The sequence below is a fragment of the Carlito syrichta genome, unplaced genomic scaffold, assembly GCF_000164805.1.
Source record: "Carlito syrichta isolate Samal-C Ts95f unplaced genomic scaffold, Tarsius_syrichta-2.0.1 Scaffold303697, whole genome shotgun sequence".
NCBI classification, from domain to species: Eukaryota; Metazoa; Chordata; class Mammalia; order Primates; family Tarsiidae; genus Carlito; species Carlito syrichta.
In genome coordinates this window covers 72,694-98,699 of record NW_007247793.1, presented here as the reverse complement: position 1 = coordinate 98,699, position 26,006 = coordinate 72,694, and the positions used below count along the sequence as shown (strand labels likewise).

At 36.6% G+C, this 26,006-nt stretch overlaps 1 pseudogene; it reads right to left on the bottom strand.

Moving 5' to 3' along the window:
• Positions 1 to 2,387: 2,387 nt before the first annotated feature.
• On the bottom strand, positions 2,388 to 3,470 carry LOC103261451 (annotated as a pseudogene).
• Positions 3,471 to 26,006: the final 22,536 nt, after the last annotated feature.

Sequence of the window (26,006 nt, the reverse complement as noted above, 5' to 3'; positions counted from 1 at the left end):
TTTGACAAATTCTTTTGGATATACAAGGTATAGGATCATATCATCAGCAAAAAGGGATAACTTAACTATCTTTTTTCCTATTTAAATATCTTTGATTTTCTTCTCTTGTCTGAATGCTCTATCTAGGACTTCCAACACTATGCTGAACAGGAGACGTGAGAGTGAGCATCCTTGTCTTGTTCTGGTTTTCTGAGGAAATGCTTCCAATTTCTGTCCATTTAGCAATATGTTGGCTGTGGGTTTATTGTAGATGGCTCTTACTATTTTGAGGTATGCTCCCTCTATGCCCCGGTGTTCAAGAGTTTTTATTAAGATGAGATGCTGGATTTTATCAAAAATGTTTTCTGTGTCTAATGATATAAACATGTGGTTCTTGTTTTTACATCTATTGGTGTATTTAATAATATTTGTGATCTTGCACATGATGAACCAGCCCTACATCCCAGGGATAAAACCTCCTTGTTATGGTGGCTGATTTTTGAAATATGTTGTTGGATCTGATTTGCTGGAATCTTGTTGAGAATTTTCGCATCTATGTTCATCAGGGATATTGGCCTGTAGTCTTCTTTCTCTGCTGAATCATTTCCATGGTTGGGTATCAGTGTGATATTACTTTCATAAAATGATTTGGGGAGGGTTTTATCTCTCTTGATCGCCTAGAATACTTTCAACCAGATTGGAATCAGCTCTTCCTTGTATGTTTTGTAGAAGTCTGCTGGAAAGCCATCTGGTCCAGGGCTTTCTTTTGTAGGTAGTTTTTTGAATTTTATTTTATGATGGAGTCAATTTCTTTAGTTGTTATTTGCCTATTTAGTGTCTCAGTTTCTTCTTGTTTTAACCTTGGGAGGTTGTGTGATGTCAGACGGTCCTCCATTTTATTTAGGTTTTTGAGTCCGTTTTCATACAGTTATGCATAGCAATCTCTGATAATCTTTTGTATATCTTTGGAGTCAGTGTGACTTGATCTTTTGTGTTTCTGATTGTGTTTATTTGGGCTTTTCCTCTCTTTTTCTTAGCCATTCTGGCTAGGAGTTCATAAATCTCACTTATCCTTTCAAAGAACCAGCTTGTTGTTTCATTGATTTTTTTATTTTTATTTTTTATGATTGTCTTGTCTTCTATGTCTTGTATTTGGGTTTTTACTTTGGTGATCTTGATTCTTCTGCTCAAGCTAGTGTTTTTGTTATCTTGCCTTTCCACCTCTCTTAGGTGATTTGTTAGACTGTTAACTTGTGATCTTTCTATTTTCTTTCTGCCTGTTCATAGAGATATAAATTCCCCTCTTATTACTAATTTTGGCATCCCAGAGGTTTTGGTTATGTTTCTTCATTTTTATTTGTTTCTAGGAATCTTTTAATTTCTGTTTTGATTTCTGTGTTGACCCAGGAGTTGTTCAGCATCATGCTGTTTAGTGTCCATGTTTTTATGGGTTTTGGGGAAATTTTGTTGGTGGTGATATTTGTTTTTATTCCATTTTGATCTTAGAAGGTGTATGGCAGTATACTTATGAAATTTGCTTATACTTGATTTATGGCAGAGGATGTGGTTGATCTTGGAGTGTACTTCATGTAGTGATGAGTAGAATGTATATCCTGTGGTTGTTGGGTGGAGTGTTCTGTAAATATCTTTTAAATCCATTTGGTCAAGCATCAAGTTGAGGTTCCAGCTCTCTTTGTTGATTTTTTTTTTGCCTCAGTGATCTATCTAGGGTTGTTATTGGGCTATTTAAGTTCCCAACTATGATACTGTTAAAGTCAGTACCTTTTTTTTAGTTTACTTAGTAGCTGCTTTATAAAAGCTAGTGCTCCTGTGTTGGTTGCATATATGTTTAGGCTGGATATTTCTTGTTTATAGATTAACTTTTTTATTATTATGTAGTGTTCTTCTGTATCTTTTAAAATTTTTGACATCTTAAATGTTGATTTGTCTGATACTAACATCACGACTTCTGCCTTCCTTTGTGATCCATTTGCCTAAAAATTTGTTTTCCATCCTCTAACTTTGAGTCTGTGAATGTCCTTTCTAGTGAGATGTGTTTCCTGGAAGCAGAATATTGTTGGGATATGTCTTTTATCCTGTTTTATCATGTTCAGGCTGGTTATTGAATTAAAAAGCCCACACATAAATAAAACGTAACAAAAATCACATTCTAGGAGGTCAGTGCATTAACATTAACAGTCTTTGGTGTGCTGTCTACCCATCCTTCAACTGACTTTCAAAAATAAAACACCCTAGCTCATCGAAATAGACATTTTAAAATTTGAATTAAAAAATAAAACGTTAAGGAATTCATAATTGTCTGACTCATTCCAATGTCATATATGGCATCTGGAGATCAGGAAGGCTATTTATAGCATATGATTAGATAGATTAAGGGATATACATCTTCAAGGTTCAGCTTTATTCCAAATAGTGTAAAATACTTACAATTCCAAATATGAGGGAACACAGATGATCTCCTTTGAGAATTCTACAGGACAATACAGGTGCCTGAGCCATTCTTCATAGAATGACGAGCTTTCCCTCAGATTGACACAGTTCCCCTCTGTAAAATAGTTCCCATACTGTTTAGATACTTTCATTGAGAGGTCAAGAATCAGTCTGAGAAACTCCCATGTGGAATCTTCTTCTAGAGATGTGGGAATTGGAACAGCCATGAAATCATCAATCATGTAATCAAATTTTCTCCCTTCTTGGGCGTATCTCTTCAGTATTGGAATACAGTTTTCTTTGAGAACCTTTTAGCAGTCTTCTTTAAGATTATCTAAGATACTGCCACATGTTTTTTGCATATATTTCTTATAGCCATCAATCACCATTTGGTCAATCCCTACCATATTGACCATCTTGGTTTCAGTTTGACTATTTCACATAATTTGCTCTATCTCCACCTCCTTGAAGTAGTATATCTTTGTCAGTATAATCTTCTTTGACATTGTCCATGATGGCCCGGGTATATGCCAAATCACTCTCTGCCAAATTAACATCCCCACTAAGGATGAGAATATTGCCAAATTGCTTTGAGTGTAGAATTTTAATGTTCTGATAAGGTGAATCTTCATCATACACCACTTAGTCTATGTCATATTCAACTAAGTGCCCATCAGCAGCAGGCCAATATCTGTCAATGGCACCTCCACGAACTATGGGTAGTAATCACTTCACCTGTCCAGTGCTGTTCTGACTCAATTCTTTCACTCTTTCTTCTACTTTGTTAGTAAGACTATCAATTTCCTCTTTGTCCTACACATCTCCATTGTAACTCTGAAGATCCAACAATACCAGTCTATGAGGGTAAATTCTTAAATTGCCAAATCTGCCATTATAGTTTGTGTAGATCACTAAGTATCCACGGTCCTGCCAGATGTGCATCGACACCACTATCCCCTGCTCCTAAAAATGAACTGGAGACCTTTTAGAGCTTTGGTGTCGAGCATGAAGTTGAGTGTGCTGTGCTGTGTTGCTGCCATAGAAGGGAATCCCTGTACCATGCCTGGGAGGTGGCTGTGGGAGACTGTGGGACCATGCAGTATGTCAGGCTATGACTAACAGGGAGTGTGCTGCACCTTTTGACTCTCTTGATGGCTTCTTCTGCTGTGTAGAAGCTTTTCAGTTTGATGAGGTACCACTTGCCTATCTTAGCTTTTATGGTATTCACTTTTGGGAACTTGAATTTGTTGCCTACTCCAATGTGTATAAGGGTGTTTCCTACCCTTTCTTCTAGAATTGCTGTAGTTTAAGGTTTTACCTTTAGATATTTTATTCATTTTGAGTTGATTTTTATATATGGTGATAGGAAGGGGCCCAGTTTCAGTCTTCTGCACATGGTCAGCCCGTTTCCCCACCATTATTAGCTAAATATGGTCTCCTTTTCCCTGTGCTTGTTATTGGTGACTCTGTTGATGATAAGTTGGTTGAGAGACTGTGTTTTGCTTCTGGAATCTCTGTTCTATTTCATCGGTCTATGTGCTTATTCTTGTACCAATATCAGGATTTTCGTTTACTGTAACCTTGTGATAAAGTTTAAAGTCTGGGAGTGTGGTACCTCCTTCTTTGTTTTGGCTATTCAGGCTCTTTTTTGTTTCCATATTAATTTCTATATTGTCATTTTCAGATATGATGTTGGTAACTTGATGGGTATTGTACTGAATCTGTAGATTGCCTTGGGTAGAGTGGATATCTTGACAATATTGATTCTTCCAATCCATCAGCATGAAGTGTGTTCCATTTACTTGTGTCATCCTTTATTTCTTTGAGCAGCATTTTGTAGTTCTGGGTGTAAAGGTCTTTCACTTCTTTGGTAAGGTGAATGCCATAGTATTTCATTTTTGTGTTGTGACTATTGTGAAAGGGATTGTACTTTTTTTTGGTTCTCTACCTGCTTGTTGCTAGTGTATAAAAACGCAACTTTCTTTTGTATGTTGTTTTGTAACCTGAGAGCTTACCAATGTTGTTTATCAGTGTGAGGAAGCTTTTGATAGAGTCCTTAAGGTTTTCAAGGTGCAAAATTATATCATCAGCAAATTGGAATAGCTTGACTTCATCCTTTTCTGTTTGGATATTTCTTGACTGCTTTAGCTAGAACTTTCCGCACTCTGATGAATAGAGGGGGTGAGAGTGGGCATCCTTGTCTTATTCCTTTTCTTAGGTAGAATGCTTCCAGCTTCTCCCCACTAAACAAAATATTGACTGTGGGGTTATCATAGATAACTTTTACTGTTTTGAGGAATGTTCCTTCTATGTCTAGATACTCAAGAGTTTTTATTAAGAAGGGGTGCTGCATTTGGTTTAATGTATTTTCTTCATCTAATGAGATAATCATTTTGCTTTTGGTTTTACATCTGTTAATGTGATGAATTGCCTTCATGGTCTTGTGAATGTTGAACCCACCCTGCATCCCAGGAATTAAGCCTACCTGGTGCTTGAGATGTGTTGTTGATCCAATTTGCTAGAATTTTGTTGAGAATTGTTGCATATATATCTTAAGGAGATTGGCTTGTAATTCTCTTTCTTTGTTGAGTCTTTTCCAGCTAGTATCAGTATGATATTAGCTTCATAAAATGAGTTGGGGAGAATTCCATATTTCTTGATTGCCTGGAATACCTTCAATGAAATTGGTATCAGCTCCTCCTTGTATGTCTTGTAGAATTCAGCTGGGAAGCCTGGTTTGGGACTTTTTTTGTTGTTGGGGAGATTTTTTTAATGGCTGATACAATTTCTTGGATTTTTCTTGGTCTGTTTATAGTTTCAGTTTTTTCTTGTTTCAGACTTGGGAGGTTGTGTGATGTCAGAAAGTCCTTCATTTTATTTAGGTTTCTAGTTTATTTGAACACAAGTATTCATAATAATATCTAATAATCATTTGTATTTCTTCAGGATCAGTTGTGAATTCACCTTTTTCCATTTCTAATTGTGCTTTTTGGACTCTCTCTCTCTCTTTGTATTCAATCTGTCCAGATGTCTGTTAATCTTTATTTTTTCAAAGAATCAGGGTTTTTTTTTGTCTTTTTAAAATCTTTTCTGTGATATTTTTGTCTTCTGTATACTACAAATGTGATTTTATTTTGGTTATCTGAATTCTCTTGCTGAAGCTAGTATTTAGATGATCTTGCCTGTCCATCTTCCTTAGGTGTGAGATTAGGCTGTTTACTTGTGATCTTTCTGTTTTTGTTTTTTTTAATGTGTGCATGCAATGCTCTGAATTTTCCTCTTTACATCCCAGAGATTCTGATGGAATGTGTTTTATTTGTTTCCAGAAATATTTTTATTTCTGTTTTTTTCCATGTTGACACAGAAGTCATTCAGCAGTATGTTGTTTAATGTTCATGTCTTTGTGTGTTTTAGGGAAATCTTATTGGAGGTGATATTTATTTATATTATACTGTGATCTGAGAAGATGTGTGGCACTATTTTGTCTTTTTAATATTTTTCATGCTTGATTTATGTCTGAGAATGTGAATGATTTTGAAGTATGTTTCATGCACTGATGAGTAAAATGTATACTCTGCAGTTGTTGGGTGGAGTGTTCTGTAGATATATATTAAATCCATTTGATTGAGTGTTGAGTTAAGGTTCTGGAGCTCCTTGTTAGTTTTTTGCCTTGATGGTATATCAAGAGCTGCTAGTGGAATATTGAGTTCTCCAACTATAATTGTGTGAGAATCAATGTCCTCTCTTAACTTACTTAGTAGTTGTTTTATAAAACCTGATGCTCCTGTGTTGGGTGCACATATATTTAAGATAAAATCTTTTGTTGTTGTTGGATTGAGCCTTTTATCAATTCGTAGTGTCCTTCTACAAATTTTTGATGTTTTAAAGTCTGCTTTATCTGATATCAGTATAGCTACCCTTGCTCTTTTCTGCTTTCCATTCACCTGAAAAGATAAATTATTTTCCAGGCTTTAACTTTAAGCCTGTGGTGTACTTTGCAATAAAGTGAGTTTTCTGGAGGCAGCTGACTATTGGATCATACTGCTTTAACCAGTTTGCCACTCTTTGTCTCTTCATTGGCACATTTAGTTCATTCAAATTCAGATTGATTATTGAAATGTAAGAGTTTATCCCCGTCATAGGGCTCTTAGTGGTTTGCCTTGTTTCTTTTTTTACTTTTGTATTATATATGTGTCTACATTCATTTTGGTGAGTGTTCTGTATGTTCTGTTGAGTCTGTGCTTGTCTGTGTTATTGTGATAGGTATGACCATTATTTTTTTTTTTTCTCTGTTCAACACCTTTTTAAGTGTCTCCTGAAGGGCTGGTCTTGAGGCAAAATATTCTCTTAAGGATTGAATGTCTGGAAAGGATTGTAATTGCCTATCACTGATGAAACTTAGCTTGGCAAGGTAGTTAATTCTTTGCTGGAATTGCTTATCTTTAAGAATGTTAAAAATTGGACTCCAGTACTTCTGGCTTGTAGCATTTCTACTGATAAGCCTGGAGTGATTCTGATGGACCTTTATAAGTAGGTAGTCTGACCTTTCTTTCTTGCTGCCTTTAGGTTTTTTTTTTCTTCTATGCTTACTTCGTGGAGGTGGATTATTATGCATCTTCAGTATGGTCTTCTTAAGTAATAGCTTTTGGGAGTTCTGCAAATCTCTTGTGCTTGAATGGTTGCCTCTCCAGTAAGATGTGGGAAGTATTCTCAGATGAGCTTATGAGATTTTTGTTCTATGGTGTTCTCAGTTTCCCTTTCTGCTTCAAGGATATAAATTAGGTATAGATTTGGCTTCTTAGTTCAACATCTGTCAGAGGCTTTGTTCCTTCTTATTGAGCTATTTTTCTGTTTTTGACATACTGGGTTAATGTCATATTTTCATCTTCATACTCTGAGATTCTTTCTTCTGCTTGTTTATCCTGCTCCCTATACTTGTTACTTTGTTTCTGATTTCCAGTAAGGAGTTCTTTATTTCCATTGTTCCAGAATAGGCTTTTCTGAAATTGACCAACTCTGCTCTTACATCCTGTATGGCTTTGGTGAGTTTCACTTCTAGTGTCTCTTTGGTCTGTGTGTTCATTTTAGTCATCCAATCTCTGATTTCTGTGACTGTCATCTGGTGCAGGCCATTTGGGAGGGTTTCCATTGTGCTCTGACAGCTACTTTTTATGTGCTGTCTCTTTAGTACTCTGTTGCCTATGTTTTTTGGTTGATTTTTTTCCTCATTTGTGACAGATCTCTCTTTCTTCTCTGTGTTTCTTTTTTCCCCCTCTCTGAAACTAGTTAATGGCCCTTTGTTCTAGGGCTTTTTATGTGATTCATCATAGGTTGCTCAGTGAGTGTGGGAGGGGCATTCACTTTTGGTCCTTGCTCCACCCTGTGACAAGTTTCTTAACTGTTAGAGCCTTTGTTGCTAGCACTCTGTGGCAGCAGAAAATGTTTTGTTTCTTGTATTTTTTAGTCTATTTTCCTTCTTCCTTGTGGGTCAATTGAACATTTTTTAGAACTCCAATTTGATTAATGTAATAAAATATAATCTTTGTTTTTGAGTGTGTGCTTTTAGAGAGTTTTTTATAGTGGTTTCTCCATGTATTATATCATATATGCATAACTTACCACTGCCTACTATTGTTCAAATTTGGCTAACTTGAGTAAAATGTAGACAACTCATCTCTTTAGGCTGTTTTACCTTCCAAGTGTATGAAATAATTACATATTTCCTCAACACACATTTAGAATAATATAAGATAACATTTTTGCTTCTGCTATCAATCAGAATTTAAAATATGCAGAAAAGAAGAAAAATGCATTGCCATTCCATGTTTTGATGAGTTCCTTTGTTCTTTATTCTTACCTAATGTTTCAGGAGACCTTCTTCTAGCATTTGCATTCAGTTTAGAGATCTTCCTTTAGCCATTATTGTAAGGTAGAAATATTGATGATAAAATTCTCTTTCCTTCATCTGAGCATACCTTGATTTCCCCTTCATTTCTAATGGATACTTTCTGTGGCCATAAAATTCCTTTCAGCACCTGAAAAATGCTGTGCTACTTTCTCTGTAGTTTCTGTTGAGAAATTCACTGTCACTTGAATTGCTTTCCTTTTAAGTCAGGTTTAATTATTTTTTCGTTGCTTTCAAGAATTTTTTGTTGTCTTCACTTATCAGCAATTTCACTATGATGTGTCTTGAGTAGGTTATTTGGGTTTATCTTGTTTAGGATTCTCTAAGTTTCTTGCATTTTGTCTTTTCCCTAATTTGGAAAAATGTATTGTAGCCATTATTTCTTTAAATACTTTTTCAGTCTCTTTCTCTTTCTTCTTCCAGAGTTCCAATGACATAAATATTAGATCATATATCACCGAGGTTCTGTCCATTCTTTTCCAGTTTGTTTTGTCTCTTTTGTTTTGATTGGGCAGTTTCTATTGTTCTAACTTCAAGTTCATAGATTCTATTCTCTGTCCCCTAAATTATACTGTGGAGCCAATCCAATTGCTTTCTTTTAATTAGGACATTGTATTTTTCAATTTATTTTTAGTTATTCTTCATATCTTTGATTTCTCAGTTGATACTTTCTATTTTTTCACTTGTTTAAAGCATGTTTATGATTATGTGTTGAAGCATTTTTGTGATGACAGCTTTACAATTTTTTAAGACAATTTAAACATCTCTATCAACTCAGTGTTGGTATCTATTGCTTGTCTCTTTTCATTCAAGTTGAGATTTTGCTGGTTCTTTTCATAACAAATAAATTTCAGTTGAAACCTGAAAAATTTTGATATGATGATGTAGGACTCTAGTTCTTATTCAGATCTTTTGTTTTTGTTGGCTTCTTGAGACACTGCTTCAGTAGGGGACTGAGAAGTGATGCCACCTTGTTACTTCCAAAAAGGAAGAAAATTCTATATTTACCACCAGCTTCATTTAATCCCCTGGAGGAGTAGGGGTTCCTCATTACTGGTGAGTGGGGATGGCATTTTGACACTTCCCCAGGGCTCTGCTGGCACCATCCTGACTGGAAGGGGTAGCAGTTACTTGTTACTACTCCCCATATGGTCACCACTAAAATCATGGTTGTTGATTTTGTTACTGCCAGGCAGTGGTAAAAGTTAGAATTCTCCACTAGGTAGTGTCTGACAATGCCCTAGGAAAGAGAGAAGGATACCTCATTTCTGCCACTAGAAGATGGAAGCTCAGGCTCCCAAGTGGTCTCCACTGGCACAGTGGTGAGACTTCTTTATTGCTCAAGGTGATAAAAGTCCTGGTTTCATACTCAGCCTTACCTTCCCAACAGGGCATTGGAGTGTCTTGTTCTACCTCAGGTAAAGGCTAGGCTCTCCACTGGACCCTGGTGTCTGTGAGGGGAGAACCACAGTTTTTTTCTGTAGTGTTTGGTTGGAGTTAAGCTGGTAGTGTCCATACATTTTCTGGGATTCTGGTAGTTCTTTTTCTGGTCTTGTGGCTGAGAAAGCAGGCATTTGCTGGGACTTTTGTGTGTTTCTGGTTGCCAGATAGTCCTGTCACAACTCCAGAATATGTGAGACAAAAAAGAAAACCCAAAGAAAGTAGCATTTTATTTTATTTTCTGTTTTTACATCACTTAAAAAGTTTTCTAAACACACACACACACACACCCCAACCAGCCATGACAGCAAAAACAAAAACAATACAAGCAAGAACATATGTCAGAGACCATCTGCGGTTTTAAAAACCCTAAAGTATTTGCTATCGACTCCTTTACAGAAAATCTTTTTTGACCTCTGGTTTAGACTTAGGTTAACTCTTAGAGCAATAAAAATATATATAAACCTTATAACATTTCATTTGTGACATTGCCATCACTTTCCATTTCATTCTTTAGGCCTGGATGTCTGTATTGTATTTCTTCACCCTGGATAACATTCTTTTACATATCTTTTAAGATAAATGTGCTGTCAATGAATTTTCTTTGTTTTGTTTGACAAACGTTTTTTATTTCACCTTCACTTTTAAGAGACATTTTATGAGAAAAAAACTTCTGGTTTGACATTGTTTGCTTTCAGCTCTTTAAATATGTTGCTTTATATCTTCTGACTTATACAGTTTCCTATATAAAGTCTTATGCAATTCTTATCATTGTTCCACTGTATGTAGTGTATTTTTCCCTTGTGTGTTTGCCTTCAAGACTTTCTTTCTTTGTTATGCTTCCTACATTTAAAATACATGTCTAGATTTTTGGGGCTGGTTGAATGTATTTATTCTGGTAGGTGTTTTTGGAGAATTTGGATTTGCCACTTTGGTGTCTATTGTCAACTTTGGAAAACACTTGGTTATTATTTCTTCAAATATGTTTTCTGCCCTGTTTCTCACCTTCTTCTGCTTCTTGGGTTCTAGATATACATATGTTAGAATGTTAGATATTCTCCGACAACTTTTGGATGTTCTTTTTTTTATTCCCAATACTTTACTTTTTTGTTTTAGTTGGCATAATTTATATTGAACTGTCTTCAAGTTCTTGAGTCTTTCTTCAGCTGTGCTAATTATATTATTGAATCCATTTAAGCATTTCCAACTTTGTTATCATATTGTCATTTTTAGCATTCTCATTTGATTATTTCTTATGATTTTCATGTCTTTTTTAGGGTTCTCCATATGATCATTATGCTGTCTACCTTTTCCTTATGAGTTTTTGACATTATAATTATAGTATTTTAAATATCTAATGTCTTCATCATCTGTGTCATATCAAAATCTGGTCTTGTTGATACCATTTTTCTCATTGTTACTTTGTGTGTCTTGTACTTTTTGTTTGAAAGACAGACTTTTTTTAGTAAACCAGTGGCAACTGATTAACTAGAATTAATACCTGGAAATAGATAGTGGAGACATTAACTAGTGTAGGTACCTGGAAATGAATATTTTTGTTTGTGTTTTTGTTTGGTTAAGTCTTTAGTGTGAGAATCTATAACTGGTTATAAGTTGAACTGTGTGTGTGTTTTGATATTGCCGCAGTCACCCTCAGTGCAATATAAGCTTCAAATTCATCTATTTTATCTTGTTTTGGGGGCAGGGTTCTCATATTAGTACACTAAACCTTAAGCAATTTATTAAAACTTTTAATTACATTTGTTTATGATGTCGATTGTCTGCTATACTAAACAAGTGCTTGTGCTTCATCTCTCTTTGGAGGTGCATTTACCTCCAACTTTTGGGTTTGTTCTGCAACCTTAGCTCTCTGATTTAATCAATGAAATTGTAATTTTGCAAATTATCCAAAATTTTTTAGTTGTAAGTTGAGAGCAATGTTCTTTCCAGTTTTTATTTTACATCCCAATCAGAAGACTGACCTCTAGTGAAACTCATTTTAAGTCCTTGACCTCACTCGTATGACCTGTCCAATCATGTTAAAATTATTTAACCTCTTAGAGCCAGTTTTCTGATCTATTATAGGCAAATGGTCATACTTCTCTCATATGTCATAGAGTGGTTACTTAAGATTAAGTTAAAGATAAAAAACATATATAGCCGTAGTGCTTGCGATGGAAGAGCACATTTTAATTAATCTCTGTTTTCTGACACTTGATAGAGCAGATTAAGCATATTTTTACTAATGAGATTCCTTTTGAATGACTTTTGTGTCACCCCTTAGCATAAACAATGAAGTCTCATTATTCTGTCATCATCAGAGAATGGGCATCATCCTCATATATTTAAAGATAATTTGTTAGCAAAGTGAAATCTATCATTGGAGTTGGAAGTGAGTTGGTCACTCCTCCTACCCCTTTCCATCAGATCACCTATGCAGCATCTCCTGCAAGACTGTCCTTTGCTAGAGAATGTACTATCTACTGAGTTGGCCTTTTCTTTTCCAACAACTCTTTTCAGTCCTTTGAGTTTGCTCATCCTCCAGAGTTTCATAATCTATGGCTCTCCTCCTATCCATGGCTGCACCCTCTTTCCTGAGTCCTCACCTCTTGCAAGTCCAGCCCCAGCTCAAATCCAATGTCATCCTTGTATATTTCTTGAGAGCAGGTCTACATGACTTCCTACAATTCATTGATGATTCAGAGGCTAAGAGAACAGGATCAGGGGTCAAAGACAAGGACTGACAGTACTTACCAGAAATCTCTTCAGAGTGGATTCATGAGGGATTTGTTTCAACTGGACACTCAGAACAAGTCATGGCTCTCCAAGGTCTCGGGGCACATTTTAGGCTTCCCTTTCACCTATTTGCTCCACAAGATCATTTTCCATGAATGACAAGACTGAAGTCGGATAAAAGCTGGAAATTCTGCTTTCTTCATTCCATCCATTAATGTTATATCATAAACCCCAAAACTCAGGTGTGACGTTTTTGAATTCTCATTGTGTTACTTCCCAACAATTGCTCTTGTGGTTTAGACATTTTAACCCATTTAATGTCTGCCTGGCTTGGAATTCTCTTTTCTCTTTTTTTTGGTCCCAGGAACACTCCTTGTATCTGAATAAGACAGAACAAAATTGGAAATAGTATAAGCTAATATAAGATATTTCTATTGAGGGGGAGAGAACAAAAATGAGTTTCTTACAGAAAGGCCTAAAGCATATTAACTTATCTTACAGCCAGGGAGAAAGAGGGTTTCCGAGAAATCTGGGGACCAGAGAGGGTGGAGCAAGGGAGACTTAGGAGAAAGAAGCCCCATGGGGTCACATTTCTTGCTCTGGTCCATGCTGCTGGGTGAGGTCGCTTCTTCCTGGCTTCCACTTTGCTCCTTCCCATCAAGCTGTGTACATGTCTGAAATCAGAGACCCTTTTCCATTTCATTTAGTAGACACATTCAGGGAGGAGCTACAATAGTAACAGTAGTGAAATTCAGTGAACACTATTGTCCTAGGCCCTTGAAAAGTTCTGGAGGCTGATAGTAACATAGCATTGAATTTTGCCAGGAAAATGGATGAATAAACACCTGGCAGTTATACAGAGCATGAATGTGGACACAGGGTGTGGGAGCAGGAGGGCTCTGCCAGGGAGTGACCAGGGGGCTGCTGTGCAAAATTGACCTGTCTGAAATGGTGCCATCCTGCCAAGTGCAGAGAAGAAGATTCCAATGGATTCTTGCATCGACCTGTAGTGAGTTCTGTATAGAGAGGGGTACATGTCATTCTGGAACCCCTGCCCCATCTCTGTCTCCCCATTTCCCATACTAGCAGCACTTCTTGAGCCTCTGAATTTAATTTCTCTCAAAAGAAGTATTTTAGGTGGCAATTCAGCAATCTCATGTTTTCTCACCAGCATGTCTAGTCACACTGAGTGTAGAAGGGGTGGGAACAGAGTCTTCCTGCATGGCCAGTGGGTGTGTACATCAAAGTGGTATGTGGTGACTCCCCATAAAGATGAAAGTGCTCAATATTGGATCATGTCTCCCACAGGTCTCTGCCTTGGAGACACCCCAGCACATGGCAGGCCCAGGAGTACCCTCTGCAACATGGAAGCATGGGTAGAATCCACACATCAGCACAAATGGGGACAGCATCCACATAGTGGGCTGTGGGAAGCTGTGAGGTGGGGTTTCATCAGTAATCTGATGGGTCTTATATGGCTTGATGCGAAGGAGGGAAGTACATGCTGGGGAGGGGGTGTAGACAGCATCACACCATGTGTATAAAGAGAGAAAACCAACAACCAACTTTGAAATGTTTCTGGGTGAGTCAACATGCAGTAAATATATAAAAACTTGCATGATAATGATAAGCAGTGAGTTCCTGAGAGCAGTGACCTCAGGGGAGAGGAGAAGGGGGGTGGAAGAGATGCAGACTCCAACTGTGTCTCTTGATGTCTACTTCCTTAAAACGAGAAAGAAATCTCATTCACTCCACATACATCACTATCTGCTGACCTCTCTCCTGCCCTTTACAACTGATCTCCAAAGCATGGTCTAGACTTTATATCTCCATGTTCTCGAATCTCTGCATTCCTCACCCTACTGTCATCAGGTGCCTGGCACTGTCAAGATGTGGAAACAGTCGTTGCCACAACCCCAACAGCATCCAGGTCACTTAATTCAACAGACAACATAATCATAGTGGTGAGTGTGTGAGAACACTCACTCCATCTCATATATAGAAGCAGAAGTGAACATGCCAACCATCTTTAGCAAATCTCAGCATAGCCCCTTATTTGCTTTGGATTTCCTTTATTTCTGCCAGCTCCCTAGCCTGATTAACCCACTTCCCTTGACAAGCACTTGTGGTCTCTCTCCCATACTGCTGTGCCACCCTTGCCCCACCCAGGTGCAGATTCACCCAGGCCCCCTGCATATAAGATCCATGACCTGGAAAGGCTCTTAGCCACCCATGCGTCAGCATTATCATTGTGAGTCATTGAGGACAAAACGGTTTACAGAACAGATTGAGGAGGTGAGCAGCCATCTGCTGTCCCTTGGGCCACACTGGGGTCATCTCATCCTCCAGCATCTTCTATGCTGACAGCAAGGGGTTTTGATGTCGTGTCCCACCCAACTAAGTGCACTTCAGGCATCTCTCCACATTCCAGAGTGAAAACTGTGAGGTAAGCTTGCCAGGACCCCAAAGCTAAGTCCTGCCTCTCATCCACACTGTCATCCACACACCTGTGACTTCACCAGCATTGCCCTCAGAATAAGGCATGGGACATGCTGCCCTGTCCACTTGCACTGACAGTCTCCCCCACCTCGTTAGTGCTCCCCTGTCTTTCAGGTGTGAACCCTTTCAGATGCACCAGGCAAAGGTCCACAGATTCATGGGTTCTTGCCATGTGCTGTGGCTTTGTTCACAGTGTGTGTAATGGTGCAGCTGTTGATTTACTTAAAAGTGTTTTTTTAGCATCTGCCACATTCAGGAAACTGTATTTGATGCTGAGACATGGCAGGGAACAGAAAGGTCTCATCCCCATATCCCAGGGACCTGTAGGCCCTCAGAAGGCAGTATGGAGAGGCAGCCCTGAGCATGGCAGGGCTCAGAGAGGAGATGTGTGTACACAAAGAACTACATAAGGGGGTAACCTAATAGGCAACCTCTTGAAGACTTCTCTAATAACCCTTTGGAAAACAAAAGGGAAGGAAGTCTAGGCAGAGAGAGCAGTGCATTCAAAGACCCCGGCGCATGAAACTCATGGCACTTGAGCAGAGACTGGGGAGAATGAAGACACCAGTGAGGACACTGGAGGAAAGAATGCCAGAGGTGGAAGGCCCTGGGATCTTCAGGAAGACAGGTGCCTCAGACACACGCCAGTGTTCCCAGCTTTTAAATGCTCATTTTGGGAGAACCCGAGAGCATGACTGGCTTGGCTAGGGGCTTAATTGTCTGAGACATCAGGAGGGCTGACCACAGGCCATCCCCTTGAGAGAGGCAGGCTGTCCCCTTCTGCAACTGTCTGCCTCTGTGTGTGGCCTCTGATCTCATGCATGTGACCTCACAGTCACAAGGGTTGCTGCTTTTCCAGGCCATTCCTCTCAGTTCTGGGAAGAAAGGGGGGAGTGCAGGGTCCAGGACTTCCTCTTCAGGAGGTTCTGTTGCTGCTGGTGGTCAATTGAGGAGGGCTGCCCACCTGGGGGCTTTTGTCTGCTTTTACCAGTAATGGTGAGTTGGCATAGCACCATTCCAAGAGGATGGTAGGTAGTTTTGCTTGGCAACATCCTCTAGAGAGAAAAGCTTTTGTTTTAGGAAGGCGGTGCTTGCTCCACAGGTTGTGTGCTAAGAACAGGTGTGAGCCACACAGTTAAAGTTCAGGTGGCCTTTGAGGTAGGAGTCTAAGTACCTATCTTTGTCCCTTCAGTGTTGCCATAAAGGAACCCCTAAGACTGGTAATTTACACAGAAAAGAGACTTATTTGGTTGTGGTTCTGCTAGCTGGAAGATCAGGCATTTGGTGAGGGCCTCAGGCTGCTTCCACTCCATCTGAAAGGATGGGACCCAGGGTCAGGAGATGAGGGAGACAAAAAAGCAGGAGTAGGTGCTAGGCTCTTAGCAACCATCACCCCTTGTGGAAAATCACAGGGTGAGACCTCACCCTCCACCTCACCAGGGAGGGCATGAATACATTCATGAGGGATCCATCCCCATGACCCCAACACCTCTCTTTGGGATCCACCTCCAAAACTGGTGATCACATTTCAGCATGAGGCTTGGGGAACAGACATTCAAACTAGACCATTCTGCTCTTGGCCCCCCAAATCTTGTGTTCTCATACAAACAATTCTCCAAATGTTTTAACTCATTCCAGCATCAACTCAAAAGTCCAAAGACCAAAGTCTCAGATGAGACTTTGACAACTTCCTTTTAACTGTGAGTTTGTAAAATAAAAAAACAGGTTATTTGCTTCCAAGATACAATGGTGATGCAAGCATTGGGTAAACATTCCCATTCCAAAAGGGAACTGGCCCGAAGAAAGCGGCAACAGCCCCCATGCAAATCTGAAGCCCAGCAGGGCAGACATTAAACCCTAAAACTCTGGAATATTTTCCTTGACTCCATGTCTTGCATCTGGGCACACTGCTGTCAGAAGTGGGCTCCAAGACCTGGGAAGTACCTCCCCCCATGGCTTTGCTGGGTGCAGCCCACATGGCCCCTGTCCATGGTCCAGTTGTGTGTCTGCAGCCTTTCCAGGCTGGGGTTACCCACTGCCAGTTGTTCCATCGTTCTGAGGTACTGCAAGGCTCCATTCACATAACTCCACTAGACTGTGCTCTAATGCATGCTTTCTGTGGGGGTTCCACTCCTGCCAGACTTCTGTATGAGCACCTAGGCTTTTTGATGCACCTGCTGAAATTGAGGTGGAAGCTGCCGAGTCTCCACCACTCTTGGTTGCTAGTAATTAAGGAGTGGATGAGAGCAGGAAGAAAGTGAAACTGACCAGAGAGGGTAACTTGAGGCATCCTTGTAGTGATGGAAATATTTTGTATTTTGAGCGTACTGATATCAATATCCTCATTATGTTATTAAACTATAGTTCTGTGATGTGTTATTATTGAGAAAGACTGGGTAAAATCATCTTTGAGGTCTCTTATTTCTTACAACTTCATGTGAGTCAACAGTTATCTAAAATTATTTTTGATAAAATTTTTATTTTCTAAAAAGATGGTAGGCTGGGTTTAACCCATAAGCTAAAACTTGCAGACCCCTGATATAGAACAATGCAATATATACATACAAATAATATAATGTAAAACCATACTGTTAAGCCTAAGAGGTGGCATCAATGTCAAATTCACAATTGTCATTGCACTTGCCTCTCTTTGTTAGAAGGCTACTGTGACTGAGTTTTTAATATAACGTGGTAAAAAGTTACAGTTTTTCTCTAATTCAGGAAGAACTTAAAGCTTCAAATCAGAATTCTGAGTATTTTGTTAAATATTGAGAATTCTGGAAAAACAGACTCTAAATGTCACTTTCTTATTACTTAAACTTCAAACTCATTTAATAAGTTTATTTACTGAAAACCTGGACCAAGAGAAAGTAATTAAAACAATATAAATCTATTATGATGACATTTAGATTGCAACTTCAGCAAACTTGTAAATTCATATTAAAATCCTTTTCTAATTTCCTAAACAATAAAAGTAAAAAAATCTCCTACAAGTTAAAATACTTACTCTGCTCTTCATATCAAGAGTTTTTGTTTATAACAAGACTAAGTTTTCATCCTGATAATGTTTTCAGAAAGGCTGAATGTGTCATCTTAAGAAACAATAGATTATGCAAAGATTGTGGTGCCTACAATTTGAAGACCTTGGTTTTGCATATTTTAAGCATGTCATTATATGAAAACTCTGCAGTATTTTTAAAGAGTTTTATGAAAAGGAGGGGTCCTAAAACTTAAGCTTTATTTACATCCTGATAAATCTGCTTCTGGAGAGAAACATTGAGAGAATTTGTGTAGCAGATGAAGCTGCATGTACTATTTTATCTAAAATGTTTTGAGAGAGAAAGAGACTGAGTCTTCAAACTAGTGGCGTCCTATTTTGAGAATCTTACACCAGGTCACTTAAACATTGGGGAAAATGTGCAAATAATGATCATTTATAATTTGGTCCAAAATTTTTCTGAACCTCATAAGCAATATACTTACTCACTGTAGTTTGAAAGTGGAAGCCTCTTATGAAAACCAGGGAAAATATTTTATTTGACTCTAAATGAGATTTCACAAATGAACTTAATTTAGAGGAGGATAAATAAGATTCATATTGGTTTATACCCCCAAATTCCATTTAAATTTCTAAATATTTGAAAATTGATCTGCATCATATCATTGCTTAAATATTTCAAAATATGTTGTATTCAACTGATGTCTCCAACAATAAAGGATTTATAGTTCTTTAAACATTTTAAAATACTGGAAATCTTATGATGAATCTTTAGGCTTAACTTTATTTTTTAACTTTATTTAGAATATTGAAAAATATGATGAGTTACTGAATCTGACTTTAATATGTATATGTGTACATATATGACCCTTTCTGTCATTAACTATCTTTGTCTTCAAAGCTACTCATCTCTTTTCATTTAAGTAAATAAAGTACTTTTTAGGAGTTTAATTTTCTGAGGTAATACCTTTAGAAATTTGGAGAAAAGAATAAAACTAAAGAAAATCCCTTTATTTTTTTTAAAAAGTAGGCCTACTTCAATAAAAGTTGAATATGAATTGGGAAATTTGAATGATAGTACAATTGGTTTCTAAAAGGGTGGTTTGTAAAAACAAATAATAAATCTTTACATTGAAGTAAGGCTGAGGAAACAGTTAAATCCATTTCAAATAATAAAATGCATTAGGCTTTCACTTCAACCTATACTCTCCATCTTTAATTAAAAAATTCATTATCTTTTAAGAAGAGAAAAAAATGAAATAATTTATAGTTACAACTAAGTGAAGTTAGAATTTAACTCCTAGTTAGGTGGTGGTTCTGATGTTGATTCAAGTAAAGGAATTGTGACATTCTCTCTTTGCTCACACTCCAATTATTTTTCCCCAACAGAGTATTTTCAATTTTTCCTTCTTTTCTTTTTCATTTCTATCATCTATGTTTTAATCATTCAATATTTGTTGTTGCTGGTATTACACTAAAAAATAATTATTTATTTGATGAACTAAAAATAAGAAAAATAAGTAATTTTATTGTATTGAGTTTTTTTTTTCTAATTTATTTCCTTTCTTAAGTGAATCTAAGTTTCTGAACTATAAGTTTTTTCTTTCCTAAGTACTTCTTTTTACATATCTTGCCAAACAAGACTACTGGCAACAAATTCTCTCAGCATTTGTTTGATAAAATAATTATTCTTTATTCACTTCTGAAGAATAATTTAACTGATACAGAATTTTAGACTGGTGCACTTACATCTTCTTTCAAAACTTTAAATATTCCAAAACACTGTTTTCTTGCTGGGAAGGCACAATCCATTTAGTGCTCTTCTTTGCTCTGTGACTGTGAGGCTAACCCTCTATAAATTGTATCTCCTGAGCTCCTTTTCTGACTAAGTTTCTGTTGGTTTTGGCTAATGAATGGTACAGACATTAGAAAGAAAGACAGCAAGAGATATGATCTGGGACATTTGTTTCACATTCTTCTTTACCCTGGTTGTGTGTTATTTCTCACAGTGGCAGCATATATCCTTAATTATCCTGTTATAAATTTTTCATATTGCTCCATATCTTACTGGATTTAGAAAATGCTACTTTCTACACTTGACTCTTCAAGCTGGGTAAGGCAGGAGGAAGTATGTCACAACTGTCTACTAGGGGTAGTCTTTGGATGATTCAATAACTGTTTCTGATTTCTTAAAATCTGTTCACTCTTTTGAAAATAGTCCCTTTATTGTGTGTGTGTGTGTGTGTGTGTGTGTGTGTGTGTGTGTGTGTGTGTGTGTGTGTGTATCATCCATGTTGGATTCTATTTCTTGCCAGGGCCATGGCCAATAAAAGGATGTAAGAAAAATAGCTTCTCTCTTTGAAGTAATGACGTGTAATCTAAAAGTGAATAAGAGTCATAGTTACTTTAATAAGGTGTGTCTATGTATGTGTAAATAATATCTGTTTTCATGGCTATATCAGGTGGCTTGAGTATAAAATACTTACAAGTACTTAAGATTAAAATTTGTCACCTCTGTAGAGGGTTCACTCAAGAAGTAAAGATTGAAGCAATATGGAATGTTTCATTACTTAAATCAAGAATCATATAGTGAAACACCTGATGACAATGTATTCTATGAGAAGAGTCCTAAAATAGTGCATATGAGTGTTTTTGTATGTATGTGTAAGTCACTTGCACATACATACACACTCCACTAAAGTTCTAGGTTCACAAAACATAGTTAAAAACAATTACTAGTAATATATCTAATTTGTATAATTTTCACATATTCCTTTGCAAGCATATGATTGCTGAAAGGCCTAATTATAAAGCTGCAAAATAGATGTGAGGTACCAATTTGCCTAATTCCAACTGGCTTATATTTTCTGGCTACTATACTCCTCAACTAGCCCATAAATTAGTGCATTTTCCCACTATAGTTAATTAAAAATGTTTTTTAATCTAAAAAATTATACCTTTATAGGAGTTGCAACATTTCAACAAATATGGATCACTGTGGGATAGAGAGGTAGAAATGGCCAAAACCTTTTCTTCTCATTTCAATAAAGTTAGAACCTTTATATAAATATCATAGTTATCAAGCCTAGTTTTATCTACTCTGCTACTAGTGAATCTGTAGAAATCCAAATGTCTAAAAGTATGTTAAATAATTGAAAAAATGGGGAATATAACTCAGACTCTTTCCAATTTATCTAAAATACTGCCTTAGTGTTTTCAATTAGAATTCATTTCTTGTTCACTTTTAAATTTAGCACACTGGGCTCTTTCTAAGAATTTGTCATCTGTTTTATGATACAAAGATTATTGATTAATATTGGAATATAAGCAAGGAGCAGTCTTCATTTTACAACATGTATCTAAAGCTGTAGGCCAAAGAAAAGTAATTAAAAACACATTGATGCCTAATTTTAATGTAATTAAAATGTTTTATATTCATGAAAAATTATAGGTCTCCATCAATCCCTCTATAAACAATTATAACCTTATCATTTAATATTATTTCAACATTATAACAAATATTGTATAGCGAGTTACAATCTTTTATTTTTCAAAATGTGCTTCTTTTTCAAAACTGTAATTTTTGATCTTTTACTATGCTCCCTTTCCTTGTATAACCAAAGCATAACAGACAATAAAAATATTTTTGGTGTATTAGGAATATGAAAACACAATCTAATCTCATGGCAAAGCACTGTTGAAAAATATAGCATGATGAAAAAGCCAAAGATCTTATGAGTGGAATAATCTGTACTAATGTATTGGAACAGTCAACATGGTAAAGATGTCAATTCTCTCCAAATTGAATTACAGGTTTAATGCAATTTTTGCAAAAATACCAGAAAGATCTTTTTTTGTAGATAAACCTATTCTCAACTGTATATGGAAAAGCACAAGACCTATAATAGCTAAAGCAGCCTTGAAAAAGAAGAATCATGTAGGAAGAATCACTCCACTCAATATTAACAGCTACAGGAATCAAGGCAGTGTGGAATTGGTGGAGAGACGGACTTATGTTTCATTGTAGAACAATACAGTCCCCAGAAATATACCCACATGGATCTGTTCATCTAATATTTTTTAAAAGTTTTTTTTTTTTTTTAGTTGGAGTCTCACTCTGTCGCCCAGACTGTAGTGCAGTGGCCTCTCCCGGCCACCGCAGCCTCCACCTGCTGGGCTCTGGCGATCCTTCAGCCTCATCCTTCCAAGTAGCCAGAATTACAGGCATGCACTACCACGCCCAGCTGATTTTTTTATTTATTGTAGAGATGAGGTCTTGTTACCCAGGCAGGTCTCAAACCCGCAGGCTCAGGCAATTCACACCTCAGCCTCCCAAAGGCGCGGGATTACAGGCTGAGACACTGAGCCCAGCTTAAAAAGTTTTAAAAGAAATTCCATGGAGCAATTATAACAGTCTTTCAATTTCAATAAATTTTTCAACAAATGGTGTTTAAGCAAGTGGACAAAAAAAGACAAAAGAATGAAAAAAAAAACATAGCCCTAAATATGGGAATAAGGAAATACATAAATATAAAAAGCCTCAATTTCAGTCTTACGCCTAATGTAAAATTATCTGAAATATTAAATATAAAACATGAAACTATAAATTATAAAAAGAGAAAATTGTGTAACCTAGGTAAAGATTTGTTATACTTAACACAAAAAGCACAATCCATAAAAAGCAAAACTAATAAATTGGAATTCAAAAAAATTGACATTTTTTTTGCTGTGCAAAGGACCCTGCTATGAAAATTAAATGCAAGGTTCAGACTGGGGAAAAAAAATGTTTGTATCTCATTTGTATAAACAAGGACTAGTATTTAGAGTACACAAATAATTCAAAACATTCAAAAGTAAAAAAAAACAGCTAAAAGATTTTTTATTAATAATAGGCAAAAGGCATGAAGAAACATTTTACTGACAAGTATATACTAATGAAAAACACATGAAAAATATATTCATTTGCCAAAAACTTATAGAAATCAGAATATGATTTACCATGAAATATTACCAGTTGTCCTGATTCATATTTATTGAAGATGTGTTATGTTTTAACCAATGTAATAAGAGCTTTATATGTCACTTAAAAAAATCTTCACAGTAATTGTGCAAATAAATTATTATTGCTATTTTATATATGTAGCTTCTGAGGTGCAGAGAGCTTCAGTAATACGCCGAAGGACAGAGTTATAAAGCAGTGAGTGCGTTCTGTCTGACTTTGAAAACTGGTGCTTTTCCTGTGTACAGTTAGACTATAATAGTTGATTAAATATGGAATAAAGTTTATAGTGATTATGTATCAACTTTGTGTTAGTTCAGTGCTTCCTGGTATATCCTCTATCTATATTTTTATTTGCAATATGAAGTACATTTTATTACATTGAAAATGGAATATGATAGTACTGTTGAAACATGGATTCCATTTTTTGTAATTTCCAGAATGATCCATTTATAATATAATAAATATTTTCTCCTAAAGGACAAAGTAGTACAGACCATTCAATAAAAATCTCTGATAATAATTGTATTCACTTCAAGAAACCTATATGCAGTCAGTTCTTCTGCATTATCACCCAAAATAATTTGACTAGAAAAATCTAGTCAAACATAGAGTCAAAGAAATAATCAGAAATATTGTACCTTTATTAAATTATGCATTCATTCATAAAAAGCATAAAGTAAATTTTCCGTTTCCTGGAAGCTACTGTACAGTGTGTATTCAACTGAAACCAAAGATGTCTGATAAGGGAAGTACTAGGGATTTTTCCATTTTCTTGTTTTCCTCCTTCTAGGATTGCAATAAATATATATACTCCCAACTCAGCTTAAGTTAGTTGACATTGCATGATTTACTCTGATCAATAAAATGCAAGTGGAATTTATGTACATTATTCTTGGTCTTGTCCTTCCTCTGCTATGTTCCTTGTATAAGTCCATGTTGATTTTGTGGAGGAGCCCTAAGCCTTCCCATGGAGAGTAGTTGTTTTGGACTGTTATCAAGAACCACAGAAACTTGGTATGAGGAAGAAAAACTGTTTTTCAGGGCCTACTTTTTTTTGTTAACGTTTTTACATAACTAACTGATGCACTTGGCATAACAAGACACCACATCAGCACTGAGAAATGCATTTTACAATTATGTGGAAGGTGAAAATTTTCAATAAAATATTTACAATGACAAAAATTGGTGCATATAGTTATGTTTTCATACAGATACTCATTTCAAGTATAAACTGGAATTGTTTTTTGGAGGTTGGAACCCCCCCTGCCATGGAACAGGTTTCCCTCCCTAAGTAAATATTCTAGGAATCCATAGGTATTAGTGTACCGGCCGACATTGTTGTGAAAGGCATTTAATTTCAGTTAATTTTTCTTTTGGAGAGTCTTCCAGCACATTTGCCCATTTCATGATGGGTGATTTACAGGAGCAACCTGACCACACTGCACTGAGTGTTCAGCAGTTTTAAACCAAAAACAGCATGACCCCCATGCCCCACCCTCTCTATCCATGAGATTGTGCCCTGTTTTATTGTTTTTGTCATTTTTTTGTTTCCCTGATGAAAAAAGTCCCCAAAGGGAAATGTTTTGCTGATGTGGAAGAGGTGGAACAAAAAAACTAACAAAAACAATAAAAGGCATCAAAATTGATGAGTCCAAAAACCTTTGAGCAGTGGAAAAAGCATCTTGATAGCTGTACTACATCAAACACAGTACTTTGAAGGTGAATGAAATTTAAACATTTAAGAATAAATACACAAGTTTTAATAAATAAATTCCAGGATTTGGGGGTCATCCCTTGCATTATATATTTTTGTGTAAATTATATATAAACGAAATCCCAGGGATGAACACTGTTAAGAATGTTAAGATTTGCTATGCTCTTTTAAAAAAATTTTTAATTTTAAAATTGTGGGATACAGTTAAGGGTTAGGTTTACAAATATGCATCACTCAGGAACCCTTGCTGATAAGGGGCGTCTCCCCATCCCCAGACAGATATTCACTACCGTTAGTTCCATCTCACTTTCCCTCCCTAGACCCCCACTGTTTCTCACCACTGTCAGTGCTTTTCTTATAGTATTATAATAGATGTTCAAGGTCTTGTTCACGACAGCAAGATTTTTACACTCTTTAAGAATATTATAAGAATTCCTAAAATTAGAAAAAGGAACTACAGAATCAACATAACTATATGTTGGGCTCTATTTCAAGAAAATATTCAATGCTATCCAATTTAAACTTGAATTTGAACTGATGGAAGAAATGTGAGTTAGTCTAAATCATCTAGAAAATAGTAGCCTAGTGAACGTACTGCAACATGGAAGGTAAAATTAGGAGCATCTGGCCTCAGAACAGATGTTGTTTAACAAATGCCAACTGCAAGTTGGTCAATGGACTTTAGTACACAAACACTTACAGTTAGGTAGCCAGCATTCTACATGTATGATCAGGATTCCACATAGCTTGGTAAGAAGAGATAATTGAGAAATAGAGAGGTACAAGACTGGTATATAAACTTACATAAGTACCAGATGGAGTAAAACTTATTTCGTGATACAAAAGTTTCTAAAATTTGAACACAAGGCAGTATTTCTGCTCAATCAAAACCTGAAATAACAGTCAATATATTCTACTCCTTTCCTAGGTCTGAAAGGAATTGGGCCAAATTCACCAGTATCTAGATCCTAATGAACTCTGTCCAGTTATCCATCAATCAAGTGATTACCTTCCCTAAGGATCCCGTATAATCCACATTTAGTGGGAAGAATCTCTGCATCTCTGAATCTGAGCAAGGATATATGTCTCATACAGTTTATTTTTATTTTTATTTTCTTTATTTATTTTTTGAGTTGGAGTCTCACTCTGTTACCCAGGCTGGAGTGCAGTGTCATACTCATGGCCAACCCAGAGTCAACTTGCTGGACTACTGCTATTCTTCTGCCTCAACCTTCCAAGTAGCCAGAATTACAGGCATGTACTATCACAGTCCATTAATTTT